The sequence below is a fragment of the Paralichthys olivaceus genome, chromosome 12 (genome assembly GCF_024713975.1).
Source record: "Paralichthys olivaceus isolate ysfri-2021 chromosome 12, ASM2471397v2, whole genome shotgun sequence".
Lineage (NCBI taxonomy): Eukaryota > Metazoa > Chordata > Actinopteri > Pleuronectiformes > Paralichthyidae > Paralichthys > Paralichthys olivaceus.
Window position 1 is genome coordinate 15,106,308 of NC_091104.1, and position 25,027 is coordinate 15,131,334.

At 42.0% G+C, this 25,027-nt stretch overlaps 1 long non-coding RNA gene across 2 annotated transcripts in view; it reads right to left on the reverse strand.

Moving 5' to 3' along the window:
- Positions 1-25,027, reverse strand: part of LOC138404808 (uncharacterized) — a 112,436-nt gene that overhangs the window by 13,557 nt on the left and 73,852 nt on the right. Inside the window, exon 4 of one of the 2 annotated variants that reach the window (XR_011244728.1) lies at positions 13,875-14,026. The exons of the other annotated variant lie outside the window; for it this stretch is intronic. This is a non-coding gene — a long non-coding RNA (uncharacterized lncRNA). Of the gene's footprint in view, positions 1-13,874; positions 14,027-25,027 lie in introns of those variants that run through there. 2 annotated transcript variants of the gene reach the window in all.

The following is a 25,027-nucleotide window of genomic DNA, read 5'->3' on the forward strand; positions in this document are numbered from 1 at the left end:
TGAGACTTGAGTTCTCAGATAACCTTTATCAAGGTCTCAGTTAAATTATTAGTGCTCATCATTGTGAGAGAAAGGCCAAGTGATGCAAATTTCGAAATAACTAAATAATTACACTTCTCAAACCTTGACCCAACAATCAGCAGCTCTGGGATTCTCCAAGCAGCTGCAGGCCGTCTTTTGCTCACACAGTTATTCACTTCAATCCTATTAAATAACTATAGATACAGAATGATAAAGTTGTTTAGTGCTATCAGACTTTAACCCTTTAATGTATATGAAAGTACAGCTAATAGATAACCTAACAGAGTTATAGTAATGATGTTGATGGTTTAGTGATTACTTCTTCCTACTTTAATTATCAGGTCTCACAGTGTAGAGTGGATAAAACACAAAACAGCACAGCATCCTTGTGCAAGTGATTTTCTCGTCTGGTCAAAAAACACTTCAGAGGATCTTGAAACCAGATCTTCCACTTTAAAGGTCAGTATTCCTTTTCAATGGGATTGTGACAGATACTTTAGACGCCCAGAGATAGTTTCAGCAGGTATTGAGACTAAGAAAAAAACCCTGTCAGTCAGGATTATAGATGTTGGAGGCATTCTCATTAAGTAGATATCTTGTGAGGCCACGATAAAGGCAAAACAGAGTGTGAATGACAGCGAGCAGCACAGGTCTCCATCAACTGATACTAGATCAGCAGATATTTCATTGCAGCTCGATAGCTAAATCTCTGTTGTATAGTTCAGAGCTGAGCTGCCGGTATTGTGTCTGCACTCATTCATTGGAGCGTAATCCCATATTGAGGAGTAATCCACAGGCTGAGCAGTCAAAGAGAGCTCCCCCTCTTCACTCAGCCAAGCCTAACTGAGGTGTAGAAGGGATCCTACAACGCTGCCCGCTCTGTCTGCAGGGTCAATGAGAGGTGAGAATAGACTGTACACTCACCAGTTCTATACACTCACCAGCTCTATACACTCACCAGCTCTATACACTCACCAGCCCAGCTCTATACACTCACCAGCTCTATACACTCACCAGCTCTATACACTCACCAGCTCTATACACTCACCAGCTCTATGCACTCACCAGCTCTATACACTCACCAGCCCAGCTCTATACACTCACCAGCTCTATACACTCACCAGCCCAGCTCTATACACTCACCAGCCCAGCTCTATACACTCACCAGCTCTATACACTCATCAGCTCAGCTCTATACACTCACCAGCTCTATACACTCACCAGCTCTATACACTCATCAGCTCAGCTCTATACACTCACCAGCTCTATACACTCACCAGCTCTATACACTCACCAGCTCTATACACCCACCAGGTCTATATGCTGGCTAAAATTCACACACAGGTAAAGCACAGTGTTTTCAACGACAGACACAGAGAAAGGTCGGGCAAGATACAGCAGGAATTTTGATTAGTTGACATTTGTTGTGTGCTCAGCAGAAAAATCAGGGGGGCACAGTCAGTGCATGTGTGCGTAATGCATGCAAAAACACACACACACATATTTCAAGGCATATGGTAGCCTGATTGACTTGTTCTGCATGCATCATTCATAATTCTGACTGTCTGCAAAAGATACATTCTTTAGGGGGGGAATTTCCCCACATCAGCACTCTGCTGTAATTTCCTGCAACGCTCGGGACACGCCACACTTGAATGGCAAGCTAAATTGCAGCGGGGAGCATTACCTAGGAAAGGTGCCTTCTAGCTCTGAGACAGGGCTATTAGCGCTGCAGTGAGCCCAATGATACGGCAGCCCCCAAGGGAGCGGGCGAAAAGGAGCAGCTGTAATGATGACAGTCACCGCCACTCTCCATCTATTTGTGCTTCTGCTCCACTGAGCAGGTAATTGTGAGACACCAATCAAGCAGAATTAGCACGTCACTTTTTATTTCAACTGTTTTAAATATCAGGTCATTTTATATCAGATATAAAGCTAACTATGAGCTCATGCTACAATTTTTTAATCACATCATATAGGATTTAACTGGTTTAAATGTGAATTGACAAGTTAACAATCATGTAAGTCATCATTGTCTGCAGTGAAATCTCCAAATTGTCCGGGACTTTTTAGTATTGAAGATACAAATTTTAATTTTTTTATTATTTTTGTTCATTCAAAGAGGTCTTGTTAAAACTGGTTTACATTAGGTTTCTATTTGGAGAGAGTAAAATGGTATATGCATCAGGTAGTGTTAATATGTCTGTCAGAAATGAGTTAATGATGTGTTACTGCTCTGATGTAAAATAAGTAGCATTTCAGATTGAAGTATATTTATATAAATATTTATCTTTGGCTATGGTCGTTTTTTTTTTTTAATCAGCCAGTAGTGGAATAAGTGCATGCAAAGGTGACCTTGTGATTTGTTCATTGTTACGTCTTGGAAGTACCTGTGGTATTGTTTTGGACCTGACAGTAAAATTCGATGGCTTATTGTTTGTGCAGACTTACATTCATCAGGTGGACAGCAACATGACTTCTACTGAATTATAATGTTGCTGTGAATGTGTTTTAAAACTTATTTCACCAGCAAATTTAATTTGTCTTATTTTAAATAGCAATCCTCAGGACAAAGATAAAACAACAACAAAAAAGGATATGCTACAGAGAAAGTAATTTTGTTTTTCTGACACAACATTTACAGTCACTTGTCTCATTCCTGGCTGCTCTGCCCCAGAAAGTCGTCTCACCTTGTCTGGCAGTGTCATGAACACCTGCGACACACTCTCTGTCTGCCTTATCGCTATTAACCAGACACCAACTGTACCAAACAAGCAGTAATCCTCTTAGCACCGCAGAAAAACACTGGCACTGTAGACCCATATCACCGTTTAAAGATTGAGACAAGAACTCTTGCACAGTTAAATACTCTACTTATTTCACGTCTTAACAAATTACCATTTCATTTTCACATTTCCTAGCTTGTGGAAACAATATCAATGGCAATCAGAATCCGTGGTCATTGAGGAATATTTTCAGCTGTGACATAGAGACAGGATGACGAATTCTTTAGGACCTGTTTGCTCTGAATTTGGAGTTAATTTCATGGTGTGCAACAATATCTGCACAAAGCTTTGTGACAGGCCCATGGGACAGAGCTGCAGACACAAAGTGCATGTGTTGGCATTCACTGCTCTGTGAGTGTGTGCGCGCCACTAATGACCTTGAGTGTCTCCTGCGTGCCTGCCACTGTCACCATGCTGGCGCGGCCTTTGATTAGGAGTAATTAATGCTCTCACATCTGGTGGGAGCTCCCTCATCCCTTCTTAAATTTGGCCCTCTCTCAATTTCCCCTCGTGCTCTCCACATATCCCCCTCTTCTTAATTTCTCTATCTATCGCTCTTTCCAAAACTACACAGACAATCATTTATAATCTGCTACGCGTTTTGTTTCTGCGTGTGAACGATATTCTCCGTACCCGCTCTCTCTCAGTCGAACTTAGCGGAGGTTTGTGTGTCAGTGTTGATATGAGCAAGTCTCTGTCATTGTCACCTTCGCTGTTGCCCAGCTTTTGATCTGCTCTCCATGCTAACCCGCGCTGCTTCGCTGTGCAGGAGATGAAAAGGCTGTTTTCTGGCAACCTGAGCAAAGCTGGTCCCCCGGCAGTGATCCCTAACCAGTTTGGCCTCTCCCAGGAATTGCACATCACATGCTCACAGGAAAAATAAAACTGGGGAAAATAAACAGTTTGCTGGAGAACGTCTCCTTCCAATTACCAACAACAGATGTGAGGTGCGGTAGACACACACACACAGGGGGAAATAGCTTAGCACTGCATGCTTACCTCATAGTTTAGATCATTTTTCACCTTTTCTACTGGTCAAAAAAAATATTAACACCAGCATTGCCTGCCATGGGAATGGATTAAATTGGCTTCACTCTAAAATGACTCACAAGTTAGTAACTGTTGCTACAAATGTTAAGATTTCCATTCTTGCACTGCTCTTACAGTATGTAGTTTAAAGTGATAACAGGAGCAGGGTTACCACTCTACACACAATTTTTTTTTGTGCAATTTTCAAAAAGCAGCAGGTCCTTGATTGCAGAAATAGGCGAGTTAGACAAAATCAGACTCCACATTTCCAGCTGCTGACAGTCACATGCTAACGACTGAAATCAAAACTGTTTCATTTTCATCGCCTCTTAATGCACCAGATCAGGTTACTCAAGGTAAATCCTAAATGGCGACCCTCAGGGTTTGGTTACCACACAGAGACCGTCTCAGCTGTCAACACCAGCCCATTGACCGCTTTCCACACAGCGGCACTCCTTTGCCTTTTGTCCCCCGGTCCCCTTCAGTTCTCTGGCTCAGGACAGAGAGCAGCTGACTGCCAGGGAGAGGGCCATGTCCAGCCATTATCACCCCCAGCATGAGGCCACATGCAGACAGATGGGGTGGGAGAACAGTGCTTATCTGTTAAAAGCAGCCCTTTCTTTCTGTACTGTATATCTTACTGCTCCTCCTCATTTGCTAAAAGAAAACACTCATCTTTTCCAAGAGGGATTATTTATAATTCCCTAGAGGTCAAGTTTAAAAATGAATTAAAGCAGTAATTTGCGAGTCTTTGTATTTGTACTGCTTGAAAATATCTTCAGATCTCATCATGCCAGTTGGAGGATCATATAGTTTCACTGATAGGGAGACCAGTTTGTAAGTGATATTGTAAGAGTAGAGCTAAAAATGATGAGGGTGAGATCTGAGGATTCAGTGTAGCAGGAAGGATTGTGCCTCGATGTGGAGATGACTGGTGCTGGTGGATGTGCGGGGATAAATATTCAGTGGAGATGCACACAGGTGAAAGGCCATCAATGCATGACCGCATGAATAAACACTGTCCCCCTGTTCCACTGCAAATTACAGCCCGAGAGCAAGTGATTGAGGTAATTGACGGCCCAAAACTGCTCCCAGAGTCACTGGACCAAACTGATTGGGTGCCCATCCACATGATAACTAGAGATGGTTTGACCTCTGAGTATATTCCCCCTTTCTCCCTCTAATGGTCTGTTCCATTTGAGCTTTCATCCATGATGATGGGCTGAGTGTGATTTTGTGCATGTGTGCAATATCTTTTATGTGTTTATTAATTTTTTCATGCATGAGTAAACGTGTCATAAAAGTTTACAGTATATTACTGAGTAGTGATGAGGGACGCTTTGACGGCAGAAGTAAACTTAGCAGTTAGTATTTACAACATCAGGCACTGAAATGAAGCCATACTGCAGCGAAGACGTTATTTGGAGTCTGGGCAGTAGTGATCAAGGGATGAAGCCGCAGCATCAAGGTCCCGTCAATACACACACTTGACCGTGGGTCAGACTTAGCTGTCAATAATGATGCTTCACCCCATTTTCAAACAAACATTAAATCCAAACTTAAACACTTGAACATACATCTGTGATAAGAATAATAAACCTGAATTACAGAAACCATCTTTGATAATATAATATTTTGACGTGTACGTTGATTTTATAGTTTGGCTCATGTCCATCAGCTAACATGAAGGAGGCTGGACTTACTTCACCTACTAAGGGTTGAGCGAAATGATTTGAGATCACTTTTGTGGAGCGGTCACGTCGTCCATCATATAGTTTATTGCTGTGTCTCTCTTCAAGGGCTGCATCCTTCAGAGGCTGTATGAAAAGAGTGATTGTGTGAAAGTGTTGTGACTTGACTGTCCCATTTCGAAGTCTAATGCAGCTGACAAATACGTCATCCTATCCCTGAGAAACAAAGGCTCCAACTAGTTGATCCCTCTTGGGCCAACCTATCTCAGGTGTCATTGCGCTTTGCTGATGACCCATTTCTCAATGTGGTATTGACGCTGGTGAACGACAAGACGTCTGATGCTTAGGTATCAGGCTTCAAATTAACTAAACATCTAATGGTAAACATGTTAAAAAACCAAGGTGCATTAAAACTTTCCATTCTTGTCCAACTGAAGCACCGGCTAGCAGGCAGTAAGACAAGCTGGTGACGCCGATTACAAAAATCCTGCAGAGACCAAACTGTCACATTTGGGTTTGGCCATTGCAGTGCACATGGCCCTGCCTCCTTCATGCACCGCATAGAGAGTATCCTCGTAGGAACGCAGCTCCTGAATTGGGGCACAGTTTGTGTGACAGTGTAGTACACAATGCTCAGCAGGCCAAGCAGCAGTCCCAGTGAGTATATGCCCATTACGAGGACTTCTATGGCCAGTTACACCTCGATCTGCTGGGTCCTCTGGAACCAGACTGGCCCTCGACAGCTGAATCTATGAGGTGCACGGAGGAACAAACTCAGCTATTCACCACAGCTTTTCTACAGATTCACTGTCATCGCTAAATCACAGACATCACCCCTGAGGCAGATTGGACTTTAATGAAGTGACTTAGCTCAGAAAAGACTGAGGGATATTTTTGCTGCAGCAACAGCATTAATGTTTCACATCGAGGAGAGGTGATGGTTCAATTGAGAATCCAGTCTTTTCTCTATCACTGAATGAGAGCTAATACATCAATAGCACGGTGAGTAATTAGGGGTTCTAGGCCATCTTTAGATGGATCAAGACATTAGCAGCCACAGGCGAAGGAAATGAGCTGAGTCAAAATCATTTATATTGTTCAAACAAATTGAAGCTGAAAGCAGTCGTCCAGAGTGCAGCTCTGCATTGTTCTGCATTCACACAGTCAAATGAGTGAAGACCTGCATTCCTATTCAGAACAATCCACAATTACTGGAACTTCACGGCACATTTGAATAGAATAAATAAACCTGGGAAATTTAAAACTAATCAAGCCTGATGAATTATGCAGTGAGGTGTTCTGTGAGCTTGACGTGACCAGCTATTCCAAAAAGGAGAAAAAAAAAAAGCCAGGGAAGATTTTTCCCTTCTCAAGGATTTATCTGCTTATATTGAATGCAGGACAAAGAAGGCGCAGGCATAGGCAGCTGCACTACGGCACCCACACATCTAAAGCCCTGATAGTCCCCTATGGAGATAAAACCAGAGCACGCATGAGAATGCAACATTAGTCTTGTGGTCTCCAGCTTGCAGGAGCATTACAGAGACACAATCTGTTGGTTTAAAAGAGCTCAGCTCTAGAGTACCCTGCTGCAGTGCATGAATCCTTGCAACAGATAATAATGTCACATTCTTCTGCCGATTATTTCTATAATGCATGGTATCATTTTTCATTTGCGATTTCTTCTACATCTCTTTATGTACAACATGCAGTTTTAATAGTTTTGTAGGAAACCTGGATGTTTCTTTTTGAATGAACATGGTTTGAAGTAGTTTTTCCATTTGAAAGGCTAATATGTAAACTGGAGTGGATGCCCATGTTTCATCAAATCTACCAGCATGTCCACAAAATAGAGAAGCTAACAATTGATCAAAAGAGAAACGCATACATGTAGCCATGCAGGAATACATCTACACAAGTGCACAAAGCCAGTGTGTACATCATCCAACAAAGGAAAGACATCTCCCCAAGAGATTCCATTTCCAATTCCCAGATTACAGCCCCACTGGTTAAACGCTGATTGAAGATTATTTAATCATCTCCAAGAGAATGTCTGTGAATATCTTAGACCAGCAAAGATTGAAATAAGATTCTGGTCAGGGACTCTAATTATGGAAATCCTAAGAAGAAATATTGAACTAATCACTTGTCATTTACATCTTCAGAGGAAATTACAAGTTACACCCTCTTGCTTCAACTGGAACAGTATTAGGAATTTATTAAGTGCCATATACATAAAGCTTAAACGTGTTTCCACAGGTAGTGAGGAGTATTTCAAAAGATAACAAAAGAAGTGCTCAATGTCCGAGCCTCTCTGCAGGAATGACTTTCAAACTCTGTCATTTCTGCAAAGAGGAAAGTTGACAACAACTAAATGAGCAGGTGTTTGATGCTTTATGCAAATAGTGTCGTTCGTTTGAGGCAGAGTCAGCGCTAATACGCTCTGGACAATTTATTAAAACCATTTCAGCAATCAGAGCTGCAAATTTCTCCATATTTTAGCATTTTGTTGTATTTCTGCAGTCAACCTGGGTTTTCCCTCTACTTCTTATAGTTTAAGGACTCTGAGATTTACTAAAGTGTGAATGAAGCCAGATGTGTACATGCTACAAGTTCAAAGATACAACAGACAGCAGGTGCATGCAGAGAACTTACGGTTTGTACAAAGTGTGCCTTTTAGAATAATAACACACCAGAATTTAAAAGCTTGTTTCATGTTGTGTTAACAAATAATTCTCAGACTGCTGAGGTTTCACATCGTGATCAACTTTAAAAAAGATAAAACAATAAAAATGACACCAATCAGTTCAGTGGAAAATGTTGTATCATCTTCTGGGCCCAAGAAAGTCACTCAAGCGATGCCAGTGTTATCTCAGTTTGTGGTTCAAGAATAACAACTTCAATAAAAAGACACGTTAACAGAAAGATACTTTGACTTCTGTTAAATACAATTTAACCTTTTTTTAAAAATAAAAAACGTATCTGGGAAGTCCTTCCAATGAATTAAAGTGCAACAGTAAATCGCTAATGAACCCATTAGATTTTTCTGGCAGCTAACATTCAAAATCATTGTCATTGACTGTCTTTGGTAGGACTGTCCAAAAATCAACATTGCGGTTCATACTGTTGTTCGTTTTCACTGCGGTTAAATGAACATCCAGCAGTCAGTGGATATGAAAATTAGGGTTTTAAGCCGTGTCAGTTTTAACTACACTTTGGTGACAAGAACTAGTTGTCTGTTCTTTTTGTGTATGAATGTAGATTTGACTACTCGTTGTGGCCTGCAGCTCTATGACTGCAAGGGAAGGTTTCCTGTCGTCACCACTACACAAGGATTTTGCAATTCAAACTGAAGTAGTTTTATGCAGGTGCACATGTATTTTCAATCATTCTGAGTATTAAATCAGCTATGTCTGCTAAATGAATGTGAACTAAACGTATCCAGGCAAACGTTGTGTTTGCTATGGGAAGAATTTAATCTGAAAATTCTACCCTGCATAAATTCGTTAACTTTGAATTATAGACAGAAGTTGCTATTCTCAAACATTTCCCCATATGCAAACTGTCTGCTTAAACTCCTCATCACCATTATGGCAGAAATGTGGATACATTTCTAATCTCCATACCACCACTGTAAAGCATTCACTGATTCAACTCTTCAATTCCCCATAGTGGGACTAATAAATAAATATCTTACCTGACAGGACGAAACAGAGAAATAAATAGTATTTACAATTGCCAGTTGTGCAAACACAGCCCGCCAGATGAAACCTCTGAATAACCCCAATACTTTGATGTGAGATCTCAGCTGAATATCAGGAATCTTTTTTCTTGAAATGGGGAAAAAAGAAGAAAAAAAAAAGAGTAAACTCAAGATAGTTGTCTGTTTGTGTCTACAAGTTATGTCCCTGATGATAAACAGTGAATTGGTCACCAAATGAGGAGTTAATATACTTCTCTAGTGAGTGTAGACTAATCAAAGTTTAATATTACAGGTACACACACACACACACACACACACACACACACACGCTTTCACAACAAAGTTACTTAAATACACATACAGTCACACCCGCTGTAACACAATCATTTACACCTGCTTCCAGCTGTCACTTTGAAGCAATAAAAGTCACAGTCTAAAGGGAGAGAAAAGTAATAGGATTGCTCAATTAGGTACCAAATGGCTTTTTGGGGGCCACTATTTCATCTCCACTGCCACTGCAAGCAAAGTGGAAAGAGTGGCAAAGGCATCTGTAAGGTGAGTGCAGACATAAGCTGCATATTGGAGTGATTTTATTGCCTTTAAAACACAAGCCTTTCCATGCTGCGGTATTGGGGCTCTCAAGGTCTATCACCCAAATTACCTTGATAACATGTATACCGATGACGACTTGGAGCAACCGAGGCATTCGCTGATGGTATAAAAGTAAGATTACATTTCCATGCAGTGCTGCACAGTGCAGTTTTATTTGTATTAATGGTGGGAGTACAGGGGGAAATGCTCCTGTGCAGTGACATTAAAAAAAAAGACACAATGACTTTGTCCTGTACTCAACAGAAAAATGTGCCCAGTGCTCTGCAGACTACGACCGCTGACAATAATGACCGCTCATTGCCTCGCCTCCTTCCTTTGCATCAAATCAAATCGCCACTTTTAAATAACAATAACAACAGGGAGCCGAAAGAGGAAAAAGCAATTTAGAGATTTAAGCCATCTACTGTAATTACCCTCACACACTGATGTGTTCTCCACGAGAGCTCGTCACACACAGAGGACCAAAAGGTTCACTGTTTAACTTGGTGTCAGTCTGTGCTTTGTTTTTCGGTTTCCCACTGTGCATTATGCCTTGAAGTACATTACACTCTAAATACTACACACAGACTGTATATAAAGATGGACAATGTGACTCCATTTCCTGCCACTATCAAGAAATTCAGCCAAATTATCCTGGATGGCAGCCATCTTGCACATTTGGAGTCTGTGCAGTAGTGATGTATGGCTGGAGCAGTGATAGCAATATATGTGCTGGTCCAGTTGTGAGTCCATCTCAGTTGTCAATCATGACGTTTTTTTTATCCCGTTTTTATGACAGCCGTATCTTCTCATCGAACTTGCTGTAGGAAAGAGAAGACGCCCAAAACGTTTTGTTTCCCAAAATTATAAAGCAAACCCTTATTGATGTAAAATATTTCATTTCATTATCAAATGATTTTAAATTGAGGTAGATGCAGTCCCTGTAAATTCATAAATCTAGGTCCCTTAGTTACCTATGGCGGTCTTCGATCAATAACGTTCACAACATGTCACCATAGATCCTACACCTTAACCTGAGTTTCTGTGACTTCAGGGCTTGAATATTGAAATATTGGTATTTCCAACCAACCCCTGCATTATTTACCATATTACTAATTCAGTATGGCCTTGTTATCCAGGTCCTCCCTGTGACCTGCTCCTCCTGGGCAGCACTGCCCTAATTGCATTCAGGAGATCTGTGGTGTAGAATTGCTGAAATCCCTGACGGGGCAGAAATGAGAATATCAATAAAAAACAGACCCTGGATGATCTTTGCTTGTGGCAAAACTGCACTGTAGCACTAGACTGGATGGTGAGGTTAGTAATTACATTCCTCTGAATAATTGAAATCACTGTCCCGCATGCGGCTGTAAGTTGAATATTATATCATTTTATATCATATATTTTACATGCTGTCTCTGTGGCAGTGGCTCTGGGAGACGTTTGACATGTCAGAGCCGGCTCAGCGAGGAAGCCTGAACAGCACAGTCAAAAGATGATGATGCCAACTAGCTCAAATATGTTCAGTCGTCAGTCCACAGACCTTATGTGCTCCTGGATGTCACACAATGTGTTTTCAATGGGTTCTTCTCATGTTAGCTGATTCTACAACCATGATCCGCAAGGTTGTGGTAGTTATCTGTGGAAGGGGGAGGTGCTCTGGTCACTCTGCCCTCATAAATTGCCACTGGAGTTTATGGCAGTGCAGTAGCAGAGCAGGTCTTGTCAGTTCATTATCACAGTAGTATAGCTTTCTCCTTTCATGATGCCTGCTCTGCTAGGATTTATGTCCACCACTGTGGATATATATATATATATATATATATATATATATATATATATATATATATGTGTGTGTGTGTGTGTGTGTGTGTGTATACATACACACACACACACACACACACACAGTGTTGCAATCATCAGCTTACACTCGGCAGGAATATTATTCACAGCATCAGCTCAGCATCAGCGGCTGGTGGCTTATATTTGGTGTGTTTGAATTTTGATGATTAAATTAGTTGTGGTAAAACCAGTGGGACAGACGCCATGTTTCCTAACCTCTACTCCACAATGCCTAAATTCTGTCTGCAGCAACAGCAGCATCAGACGCTGACCTTTACAGGAAAGAGTGTCTTATCTCCTTCTTGCTTGATTAGCTACCCATGTGGTTACACCTCTACAGGACCATAAATATGCTTGCATCATGACTGTCTTGTTATCGGATATTGCAGGGGCTTAATATCTTTCTTAATTTTAATTAGCATCAAATTGTAGCCATTTACGACTGAGATAGTGTGAAGGTGATTGTATATATAGCATAGATCCAATAACATTCTATAAGATAACATTTATTAAATGTGAGGGAGGTCATCGTCATGCGGTCAAATTCATCAGTAACATTCAGTTGATTCACTTGTTTTCAGTATTTGGTCTGTAATATTTAGGCTGAAAATCTACATCAATATGAAGACGCACCAGATACTATTTTTTATGTCTCTTTTTCATAATAAAGATAATTTTATTTCCTGTGAGTCTACTGAATATCATGGATCAGTGGCCTATTAATCACATGCTTATTCTTTGGAAAAAACACCACCTACACAGGAAATACTGATGAGGTAACATTATCAACACACATATCTCGAGGTTCAGTGATGTAGTTTAGAAAATATCCAGTGATAGTCATTGACTGAGTTGTGTTCGTGAGGTGTTGCTTTCCATATAGAAAAAATTCAACTGACAATTAGAACCAGCTGAATCATTTATGGATGAAAATCTCATCCTCTAATGGAAAACACTGATATGGGAGCAACCCTATACAGTATTTATTAATTCCCACTACAACGGAAACATCTCTGTACAACCGTGCATTAAACCACAAGCGACATATTAGGTCAAGAACAGGCAGGAACCAACGTGGCTGAATTATTGGAGCAAAGGAAGTAAAAGGACGTAAGGATTCTGTAAATATTCCAAAATACAACAATCCTTTAGTTTTGCAGAGATTTATAAATGTCTTTCCAATGTCTTTCTTCATTGTTCATCCTGCTGCAATTATGGACACCGTGGCCTGCATGAAGTGCTAATCTCCAAACCAAATTATCCAGAATAATACTCTAATTCAATTGAAAGACAGAGCTCAGAGAAGACCCTCAGTTCACTTAATGACCTGACCGATGATTTAGAGTGTGAATGTGATTCTAAGACCAGAGATTTAATCGTGCTCAGCAATTCAGAGTGGAACATCCATTGCACATGCAGACCGTGTGTGCAGTGTGTGTGACCTTGGTTAATATGCTCAGTCTAACACACATATGGTCTTTCTTTTCAATCACCTGCGGGATTGATTCCGCACTGTGACCTAGAGTTCAAAGGAGGGGATGATTGCTGTTTTAAATATGTCTCATTATATACAGAGGAAGGTAATGTTCCTCGCTAGCATAACTCTGAGGGCTAACCCTTCCTCCCCTGCGGATGTGATTCATTTTTTACTACCCCATCAGTCATTGGGCTGAGTGGAGGCACATATCATCATCACCAAATGGCTCTGACATGAGATTGACAAAAAAACAGCCAATGTCTAGCTATTGGCGGTTTTATCATTGCCTTGGACTTAGCGACATTCGTGCACGCTGGAGGGTTTCGATGTTGGTTATAGTAGAACAAGTGCAGGAAGCTGTGAAGCATCATGCAGTCGCCTCTCACGGTCAAACAGCTACAACCAGCAGCTATACATCCTGGCAGGCGGTCTTTCCCCGTGGAGCTCTGCAGCTGTATCCTCAGACAGAGCCTATCCACAAACACTGTGTCGCAGCGCATGTAAACAAACGATGCACAGAGGCATAAATCTACCAGAAAACCACTGAATGTAAACACATCTTCAGATCCTGTCGGTTTATTCTCAAGTGATATAGAAAAGAACACACAGATTCCGTCAATCGCCACTCACATGCACTTGCTTTCAACTGGGGAGGGGACTGCAGGTCATATCCTATAAGTAGGTTGGTACAATGTATTAGAAAAGCAGAACTCATACATATTTTAAATCTCTCCAGGTGCTTTATAGTGGGACACTTATTTTGCTATTCACACCAGGGGGATAAAAGGCATCTCATGCATCAAGCTGTTCCCCTCTGCTTCTCCATTTGTGTGGGCCTGGGCTTTGCTGATCAGTGGATGGGCTCCAGCGCTGGCCACAAAGCCCCCTCAGATAAAAGAGAGAGAAAACAGAGTGGAATAGGGATTACCTCCTTCAGGTGACCTTCCTTAGACACAGAGAAGCAGAGAGGGAGAGAGCAGTGTGGAGAAAAAGACTCTGAAAGGCTAAGACACATAATCCTATTTTCTTATATAGTGAGAGCAGGGCCATCCTTGCACGAGGACGTACGCTGACTGCAAAACCAGACCGTTATCTCAACTCAAAGATACTGTAGGATTGGATTCTGTCAGATTCAATCAGGGCAGGACTGAGGAAATCTCCGACTGCTAACAATCCAGGGAGGACACAGCAGTTCTCAGGTGTAAAAACACATGTATTCATCAAGAAGGCAACTCCAGCTAGGGGTGGTAATCCTGGAAAAGCTAGCAAGAGCAGGCTACACTTTGAAAATATGCAATCGATATACACCCACTCCCATCGGCCCTCTCGTCAAAGCTACACCCCCTAAAAGACACAAACGCATCAACTGAGATCCTTCTTGTTTTGCAGAGGAAGTCAGTGTCTGTAGAAAAACAAGGAATTTAGACTGCAAATTCCAAAAAATGTTGTCTCGCTAACTAAATTCTGGTTATTGTCTATTTTTTTATTAATTTCTCTTTAGAAGATATTTTTACTTTATTTATTGATGGCTATAAGGACATGATGAGGATTTCAACACATGATGAGTTTCAAAGACATCTTACCTTTAACTGACTCAAGCAAAAGCACACACGGACAAAATATATGCGGAATATATCACTACATGCAGAGTGCTTTAAATAGGCCGGGACATTGTTCTTCACTGTATCGAGCGTGAACAAAACACACACAGGACTGCGTAATTTATTGCCTATCTGATTGGCTGACATTAAGTCAGGTTTACAAGGCCTGTTTATACACAGACGAATGAGAAGAATGAGTATCAGTTGGATGAGCTAAACCTCACACATGGATTTGCATTCAGGCTGAGACACTGTCTCCATTATCTGGGCCCAGCACTCCTGGTCTCCAACTCTCAGCTCAATAAATATGGATATGAGCAGAGATTTATTGACAAAAGTTGCTGAATAAAGCCAAGACGCAGGAAACTGGCTATGAAATATTACTACTCGGAAGAGATGCGATGCCCTGTTGTGACAGATGTGATGAAATGATTTGTTCTGCCAAAGCAGGTCTGTAGCCTAATTAGCCTTCTAATGCTCACTTTATTACCTGGCTTTGTCTCTCGCCTGCTCCCACCAGGAAGCGCACAGGCAGCTCTTGGAAATGCTAAAGCAGTTATTTAAAGCAAAAAGACGACAGCGCAGAGTCCAAACAAATTTGAAAGTGTGTTGTAGTGATTCAGGTGCATCATTCACATGCATTTGCGAGCCTTATTTGTGGAGAGGGACAGCTAATGTGACTGTGACCCTGGCTGTGGTCAGAGCAGGTGGGTAATCTGAGGAGTGGGACAGGAGCCAGGGTTTCATCCAACCAGCCTCGACACAGCGGAGCAGGTCTCCTCACTTTGTTCGTCAGGCCTAGAAATCGCTATATTAAATGCAGCAATGCAGGGTTCAAGATTACACCAGCGAGGGACTGGAAGTGGACTTTTAACCCGACTTAAACACGTCCATCCATCACAGAGAGCCGGCCAGTGCTAAGAGGTTAGGTTGCAGTTACAGGGCTGACCCAGAGACCAAAGACAACTCTGCAGCTGTGCCCTATAAATCTCCACATCTGACAGCACGCCCAAAGCTTTTTCTCACTGCTTCCACTTGGTATGTATACAAATTACCCAGTTCGGTCCAAACACAATGTGTTATTCCAACATGTAGCTCACTATAACTCACTGGAACTAGGTAAGAGCCACATGAGACTGAGTTCCAGTTCATCTTATCTCATTCAACTAAAACTAGTGCAGTGCCTGGAGTAAACAACCTGTTTGCAATGGGCTGTTGAAGTGGTGATGCTGGTTGCAGCTTTCTCTCTCAGTTAAAGTAACCTGCAGTCTTTGAGCCACAGCAAGTAAAGACCGACTGTATGACTGTAGCTGCACCCTGCTGCTGCACCCTGCAGCTGCACACAGAGCTATTCAACTGTTCATTCAAGTTCAGTGAAGCTCATCTCTAGACAGAACCCAGAACTGGAGAATCAGTTGTTGTTGGGAATGCCCTGATGTTGTTTTCATGATTGACAATGACACTTACGTTGATCACTCCCAGGCACCAGTGCTAGAGCCGGTTTATTTCAAAACTTATTAATATTGAACATATCTCATGTCCAAGTTGCACCAAATTAGACAATGCACTTCCTTAGGCCCTTAACAAAGCACACACCACATGTGAAGCCGATAAGATGATCGGTTCTTGAAATATATGAGCCAGATACAGACAGACAGTTTTTCGTCATAAGATAGAGCTGCAATTACAACTATTTTCTGCAACAAATTTGCCCTGACAGTTTACCGATAAACTGCATGTGATCTCTCAAATAGCCTGGCCATCAAATCCTGTTTCCCTTCCCAGCTATGAAAAATGCCCCATTCCCAGTAATCTTTAAACTGCAGCTTCATCTCTGCAGCGACCTCACTTGACCGGAGCTCTACCAAGCCTATATTTTTTGCCTACAGAATCTTATAATGTCCTCCTCCTTCAATGGCCACCCGTACCTGACAGCGTGTTATTCTTCCATCCATCCTGTATGGAGAAACCACTTGCCTCCTAGTTGCCTGGAGCCTCCGATGAGTCTTTCATTAAAGCTACTGTCAGTTGTGTGGCCCATCTTTTCTTCCAGCCTTCTCAGGCTCTGAGGGCACTGCCAAATTGTTTAAGGATGGATGATCTGTCAGGAGGGTCCAGAGGAAATAGAAACATCCTTATCCATCACATGGAACCCGTGGCACGCACACACACACACACAAAGAAACACAAATGGAGACATACACCCAAAGACAACACACATTCAAGCATGCATCCTGTGTACCTCTAGCATCACTTTGCCTGCTGAGTTTCTCAGGGCCCCAACCACACTGTCAGGAACATGACTGTGTATACTTGGTATTGACTAGAAGTAGCTTGGTCTCATACAGCTCTCCACATGGGCACAGATCCATGAATTGTTCTCTGGGAAAATGTCAAAAATGCCTGTGATGTTAAGGAAATGGCAACATTTTATAAATAAATTCATAATCAATGTCCCATCCTTGGAATTCCCTTCGGGATTTTAGGCATAATCCTGCAGACAAACCAACCAACCAACTAGATGGAGATTTTTGGGGGGTCTGTACTAAATTGCTCACACACATAAATATCAGTCCCTTAAATATGTTTCATTCGTTTTAAGATCCATGATGAAGATATCCATCTTGCTTAAAAACAAACCAACCAACAAACAAACAAGTAAAAACATCCCGTCCCTGATGGAGGTAATAATATTATCATAAATAATGGCAAGTACTGCCAGTGCTTTAGTACCTTAACAGAATAAAATCCTCATTAACTGTCTCTCTTGTGTTTATGCATCTATAAGCATGTGTGTTTGTTAGAATGGTCAACCAGAGGGATGATAAACAGGCTACAGGGGAGCTTCCTGGTTTTTGAGCTTTATATTCTTCTTTTTCCAAAGGCAGCACCACCACAGCATGTCTCCAAAATGTAATTGATCTTTTTTTTTCCAAACATCCCCCATGCAGCAGGTTTCCATCACCGACTGGATCTTTGTTCTGGTAAAGTCCCTTCAGATTTCTAAGACAAATCAATCAAACTAGTAATATCTGTCTGTGGGGGAAATGTCTGGCTTCGTAATTTATTGCACGTTTTTTCAGAAGTTTAATTAGATGGATGACATCCAGTAGCAAACTATCAGTTACAAGTGTCAGATGCAAAACAGTAACAACAAGTCTGAGCTTTGCGCGTGTCATGTGGTTACTCTATCTTTTAGCAGTGAGAAATGACTGGCAGCGAGACCGTCACACCTTACTGTGGTCCCCAAAGAACGCTGGTATAACTGAGGCCCAATCCACCATGACAGGTCAGGCGTGACCTTTAGACCTACAAGACATTACTGGAGCATCTGAGCATGTCAGTAGAGGAGGGTGGAGGCTCGGAGGATGTTTGGGGAGAAAGAAGGGAGGAGTGATGCGGAGGGATGTTCAAGGCTGAGCAGGGGGATGGCTGGAGGGGGTGGTGTCTTTGGGGGGAACTCGCAGAGGTCAAGCGGTGCTGGTGGTTATTAAAGAAGCCCCCATAAAATGCTCTCCGGGTCCATGATTACACTGTCAGGCTGTAAGAGAGAGGATGCATGGGGGAGGAAATGCAGAAGGATATCTCACACATAAAAGCCACTTTTTCCTCTGAACTGGTCCTTTGAATGAGTGTAAAGCAAAATTTGTGATTTAAATCCATAATTCACATGCGAGGCTGATATTTAAGGCATTGCAGCAGTTTTCCAGTCATCCATTATACAGAAGCAGTAGATGGATGGATAGGGTGGGTAAAACAGCAGCACTGGCCTGCAGACTTTATTTACTGTACGCTTCCATTTGAAACCCGAAACAACATTCTTCTTGTCCATGCTGACAGATGAAAGTGTGACACATTCCCTCTTCAAATGTCATGAAGGACGTTGATAGGCAACCAAAGCCTCAGGCGATGGACTGCTGATTTTTTTTTTCTGTGAAATATAAATGCATGCAATCTATTCTGCTGTCGAAGGCCCATGATCCGCGGAAGGCCGTTTGACACGGTCACTGGGAAAGGGCTTTAGGCAAACAACCGCAGAGAGACGCCATATGGACATGGAGCTAAAGAGTTATTTTACACTGCTGCAATATGGGACGGTGAAGAACACAGTGGAAATTAAATTTAAACCCAGCTAAAATGACATACATGTGTTAATCCATCAGAATGATCAGGGTAGCAAACACAGCTTGGTTATTATCAGTTAAATAGAAATTCTAACTGCAACAACATGGTTTAACCAGATGTCCTGATCTCAACTCATGTACCCAAAAAACCCTGCTGCTGCAACGCTCATCTTTTTTAGTATTCAGTTCTAATTTCTCTCAGTCCATGTGCCTGTAAAAGGCAAATTTAAAAAGACATAGACCCCTCAGGATTAAATGCAAATGAGTTGCAGGTTATGGCGAATAGAGCTTTTTATACAATTTCATTTGTTGCTTATTGGAAAATTACATAATGTGCTTCCTTAGAACCCTAAAATAAAAAAATAAGTGGGTAGGCTGTGGCTTTCTTTTATAGGAATAGTTTTCTACTATACTATACTTAAACTAAACTTTCTAATTTCTTGTCGATAAGAAGAATTATATTCGCCCATTCAAGGTGACGATAAAAGACTGTCAAGGTACAGTACCTACAGTATGGCTTTTAGTTTTAAATTCCTCACTCGTCATCACTCATTATCCAAAAGTGTGCTGTGCAGTATTCCTGTAAGATTTCTGCAAAGTGTCAGGGAGTTCACCAAGGAGAATGTGATATGTTGGGCTCTGGCTGTGTGGTGGCACTGTGGGACAGGCTAGTGTTTCTGCAGATGTGAAGGGCAGTTTGAGGACGGCTGGTTTTTCTGGTAGAAAAACAGGCTATAAATACAGAGAGAGCCAACAGAAACCCAGACCAAGTCCACTGGGAGAGAGACTCAACCTGTATGTGAGCACTTACAGAGACACTACCGCTCAAGCACTGAGGCCAGAGACGCTTCGTTGTTTAACTTTATTGGTGCTGGAATCCATCTAAGTGCTTATATCCTGCATCTTTTACATTATTTATAGGCTGGGCTGATGCTATATTGTAGCTCTGAGTCTCTATTCACACCACATTTTCTGGCTTTATTTAAACACAGAGTTGTGGTCCAGTAAAATCACTTTAGCATCACAGTAAAACACCACAATGGATTCAGGAGCAAAATGCATTCACACTTGTAGGTGTGGCCGTGTGGAGACTAATGTCAGCAGCTTGGGCACAGAGCGTTTAAAACCACACGACAATGAAGGCCAACCACTGGTAGTATTTTAATGATTACGCATTTTGAACACCCCAGGGAGAGGTACGTTTAGGCTGGTGGGCTGGCATGTAAAGGCAGGGGGAACAGAGGGGGTTTGAACGCTGAATTGACTTTTCACAGCAGCACCCTTGGAAGTAATCAGTCATTTTGACTGGCGCTGTTTGTGTTAATGTTTACGCCTGTTCAGTGGCCCTCTGCCTCACGCATGTTCCACCCATGGACTGTATTCCACAGAGCGTGTTCCTTCCTGCCTGGAAATTATGTCGTGATCTCTCACTGCCGACGGACGCTGTGCCACTCAGTGATGCGTGCGTCGTCCCTCTCCACGGTGGCTGATGTATAACTGTAACCGAATCCTCTAACCTGTGCACACAAGCTGCATTTGAGTCTACCAACACACATATCAGTGTGTGACTTCCCAATATCCCACCCTCGCTGGCTCAAGATAAGACAGTAATAGCAGAGTGAACATCAGTCTTTAGGGTTGAGTGTCTGTTGGTGTTTTTTTTAGTTGAATGAAAACATCTCCCTGTTTCCCTCTATAAACATTATTAAAAACAAAGTGTATCTCATTGGATGTTTCTCCGCCCCCCCCTTCTGATTTTCCAGAGGCACTATCTGCGGTGCCTGTGCACTCTCACTGACTCTTATCGCTGCTCACTCCTCCCTCAAACAGGACCTGTCAACAAACAATCAGGCCAGGAAAAGAGGAGGTCACCTACACCGACATACTGATGGCTCCCAGCGCCTCTGCCCCAGTAATGTTATCCTAAAGAGAGAAATGGGCACGTAAAGAAGATAAAGCCGACATACCCCACACCCGTGCTGCTATATCTATGGTGCTGTAAAAACAACATTATGTCGGCTCCATGCAGGCAAGAGGGAAATGATAAAGCGGGAAAAAGAGGTTATGGCAGTAAAACAAAGGACAGAATAAATGGAGTTATAGAATTCTTTTTTTATGATTCAATCATTCAGTACACTCACTCTATGTATTTTATGAGTTTTTATTCTAATATACATAAATATGGTTACAATCTGCTAGCAGCTCTGTAAAGCTGAGCTTAGCCCCAGCAGTGGTTTGAACTAAATGCAAATGTCCGCCTGCTAACATGCTCACAATGAAAAGGACAACATGAGGATACTGAGCACGTGTAGCGTACAATGTTCACCCTTAGACTGTACATAAAGATGGACTCTTGATCGCAACCTGGTGGCTTGTGCAGTATGGATTACACACCCCCCCCCCCCAATCTTAATGGACGGGACATGGACCAAACTAAAGAAGATAAGAAGTTATCATTATTATTGTAGTAGTAGAAGCAGCAGTTGGTCGTAGTAGTAGTATTATTAGAACAAATCAATGTGCATAACCACTAAACATCCAAAATGCTACAATCAAAACTGGAAGATGTAAAATGTAGAACCCTTTCTATTCAGAGTACTCTTTCTTGTTTTATTGCCACAAATAATCAAACCACCCATCGACAGTGGAGTCCTTGCCAGTCTTAGAAATGTGTACTGTCACCTAGAAAATGCTTTGGCGACAGGCCATTACAGAACAGTCACTTTATTCCAACTGTGTCACTGGCTGATCTATCTCAGCCCAGTGGGGTCGACTCACTTGATTGACGTGGCCGGCACAATGCTGATCTCCACCACTTGAAGCTGCTCGCTCTCAGTCTGTCAAGGACAATTACAGGGCTCCACAGCTGCCATTCAGCAAAGCGCTGCTACATGTATCCAATACAAACAAGTCAAGCATAGAGAGGTGGCAAAGCTCTAGAATAGAAAGAAGATACTCCAACAACAAAGTGTTGTCTGGCACACAACAAACTGCTGATTGGTGTCAAAATGACCGTTTGGGGAAAAGGCTGTTGCTGTGCAGGAGAAGCAGGGATTTATATTTTTTCACATCATTAGGCACAACTGTAGTTTTCATCTATGGACAGTAATGTAAAAAATCCACAAGTATGATACTCAGTAGTAAGATCCATCCACGCAGTATTCCCTGGGAAATTGGTAACAAATATCAAAGCACCCAATATACCGTATTTACTAAGTATAATACTGCAATATTAGTATTTATTGCTTAACCCAGATGACAACCTAGCCATCCAGCCAACAAACAAACAGAAGTGCAGGAGCAAACACATTAGCTCCTTGGGGGAATTAATGATTTTTTCTTTTCAATTTCTTGGCCAAATCATTGTGCATATAGATGATTACAAGTTCATGCATATATTTTTGAATCCCTTCACATGAGCGATAAAGCTGGAGAACATGGTGACCCCTGGAGACCGCATATTTCCTGGCTCAATGGTCATAAACCCTAAATTGATTTCCAATTTATATTCCTTTCTGTGTGGTGGCCTCACATGATGCAGTTTCTGACCGTCTGTATCTCTGTATCTTCTCATATTCAGCTGTGCTCATTCTGCTGTGCTGGTAATCACAGGGTAACCCACAATTACTACACAACACAACACTATTGTGATATGTGATAAAGACTGAACAGTAATTACAGACAATGAATGAACACTGTTTATTCACCTTCCCAGAGACAATGATGCATAACGACATGGGCTACAGGGCTTCTTTTTCTCTTGCAAACTTTGGGACCTTAAGCCCAAGACCTTAGAAACACAAAGGAACATTTCAGAAAGACAATACAACTCATATACTGGAGAAATACAGATATGATTACATGTTAAATGTTTTTAGTTTCATAAAAAGATTGGATGAATGAGAGAAAGTGAATAGATTAGAAATCGAGCCTTTGTAACAAAAAGACAAACAGCAACATGTCAGCAAGTGTAATCAGTCACACTTGCACACAGCAACACAAAGGAACAGTTTAGAGTAGGAGTGATACTCAGGCACCTCTGTAACAGGGAGTGTTGTAATAGTGGTGCCACAGTATCAATAATGCAAGAGACTGTATCATGATGTATTTGCAAATTAGATAACTTATTCTAAACCCAGTGTCTGACACAGGCACATAACTTGATGGAAAATAGGAAAAAGTAATAGAATTGAATTACAGAAATACTATAGCTCAAAATGAGCTTTTTGAAACTTTTTAACTCTGCCATAAACGTCCATTCGTCACTTTTAAATTTGATTACTGTAAACAATATTGACACAAACTTCACTGCTCAACCGTGCAAAGAGTCACTTTTGAAATGAAATTCCATGTAAAATATGGATCTGCTTCTGGTACGATGACAGGTCGGCAGGTTCACTTGCAGGAGGCCCGACATTACAGTTTTCCCTCCATACCCTTGAGGAAGACATTACCCTTTGTAACAACTATGCCATATAAAAATACCTGCTGGGTTACAGAAAAAGTGTGATGGTTTGTATGAAAAGCTCATGCAATAGATAATGATAGTCATGGATGATAATTACAAATGTGCCATCTTGTTAAGTTGTCATTGCCTGTGCAGCTTGTATCCTCAGGTCCTGTTCTATCTTGCAGCGCCTCTCCCTCCACAATGTGAGATGTTTGTACCTGTCCTCCATGAGAGGATCCTTTCACAGCAAGACGGTGCTTCCCTCCCAACATGTACCCAACCCAAACCCAGATAACTCAAAGCGAGGCCCTGTAATCAAAGTCCCCGCTGTGTTTATGGCCCAGTGAATCAGGGGCATGGACAGATTTACCCATGGGCCTCGGAAGACCTGTTCCCAGCATCTCTCTGACAAGAACAGACACAACCCCCTGCTAATGACAGCTGAAGCAGGCATCAGTGATGGATGGCTTCTGCTAACAGCGGCACCTCACCTAACCTGATCGACGCTGGTAAATTCTCTCCTGATTTTACCAATAATCAGGCAAATATTTAGACTGGAGAGCAGAACACTGGGGTAAGTGTAGCAGCTACTTGGTGTCTGAAGCCGTGGCACCCTCAAGCAGCAGACTTCTTGCCACCTGTTATGAGAGCAGTCCCACATGGTGCATTTTGGCCAGTTAATGTTCACACTCGTCACTGGTGAGACTCTCTGCTCAGAAGTAGTGGACACTAACGCACACTTCTGCTGATCGATGCTCATTCTGTGCGTCACACGAGGGAGTTGGAAGCACTTTCCCTGCTCTTCACTCTTTTTTACCATCTTCTCCTTTTTCCTGCTCCTCTCCCTTTATCTCAGCCTTTCGTCTCAACGGGTTCTTCCCATTAGCCCCTCTGTCTGCCTAGCACTCTGCAGGAGTCTCCTTTTAAATCAGACTGTGTGGTGAATATAGCCTGAGGGCCTTAAGGGACCGCATCCTCGCCATATCCATCTTCCACCTGGAAAACGGGAATCAAATGTCCTTGGAAGAAACTCATTACTGTAGTATTCCTCTGTGGCACTAAATTGTGATTGGAAGGATAGTGAATTTCTTATCAAGTTTTGAGCAGAGCAAAGAGGCATGGAGAGATGCATACCATGTCTCCTAGATTAATCTGGGCTCGGCTGATCCCGGCAAGTGACAGAGGCGGGCGTCTCAGCGACGCCAAACTGCTGCAGCACAGAGGAGATGATAAACACAGGATGCGACGCAGAGAATCTCACTGAGCAGCAATATGGCAATGTTTACTCTTGCTGCAAGCCATTTACTGGAACTCCTGTCTTGCATAATCAGTGTTTAATTCAATTCTCTGTAGTGTGTATCACCTGACAAAATTAGGATCCAAACAAGCAGAACAAACTGCTGACATTTGCTGCCATCGTGAAATGAATGCCAATTGAATATCCAAAATGAGAACGATTTATAATGTAGACAGAGAGCTCCACATTTTAGGGCAATTATAAATTGCTCTAAAAGGAAATAATGGCAGGAAAAATCTGATATAATACAGAGATGTTGGCTGATTTCTAGACAGATTTGAATGAGTTTCCTCATAGTACAGGAGCAGGATGTACAGTGATGATTCACAGCAACTATATACTTAGATTGTGCAACTGTGCAATGTACTGAACCTATTTCTGTGGACTGATGTGCATTTAATCATATACTCCAATT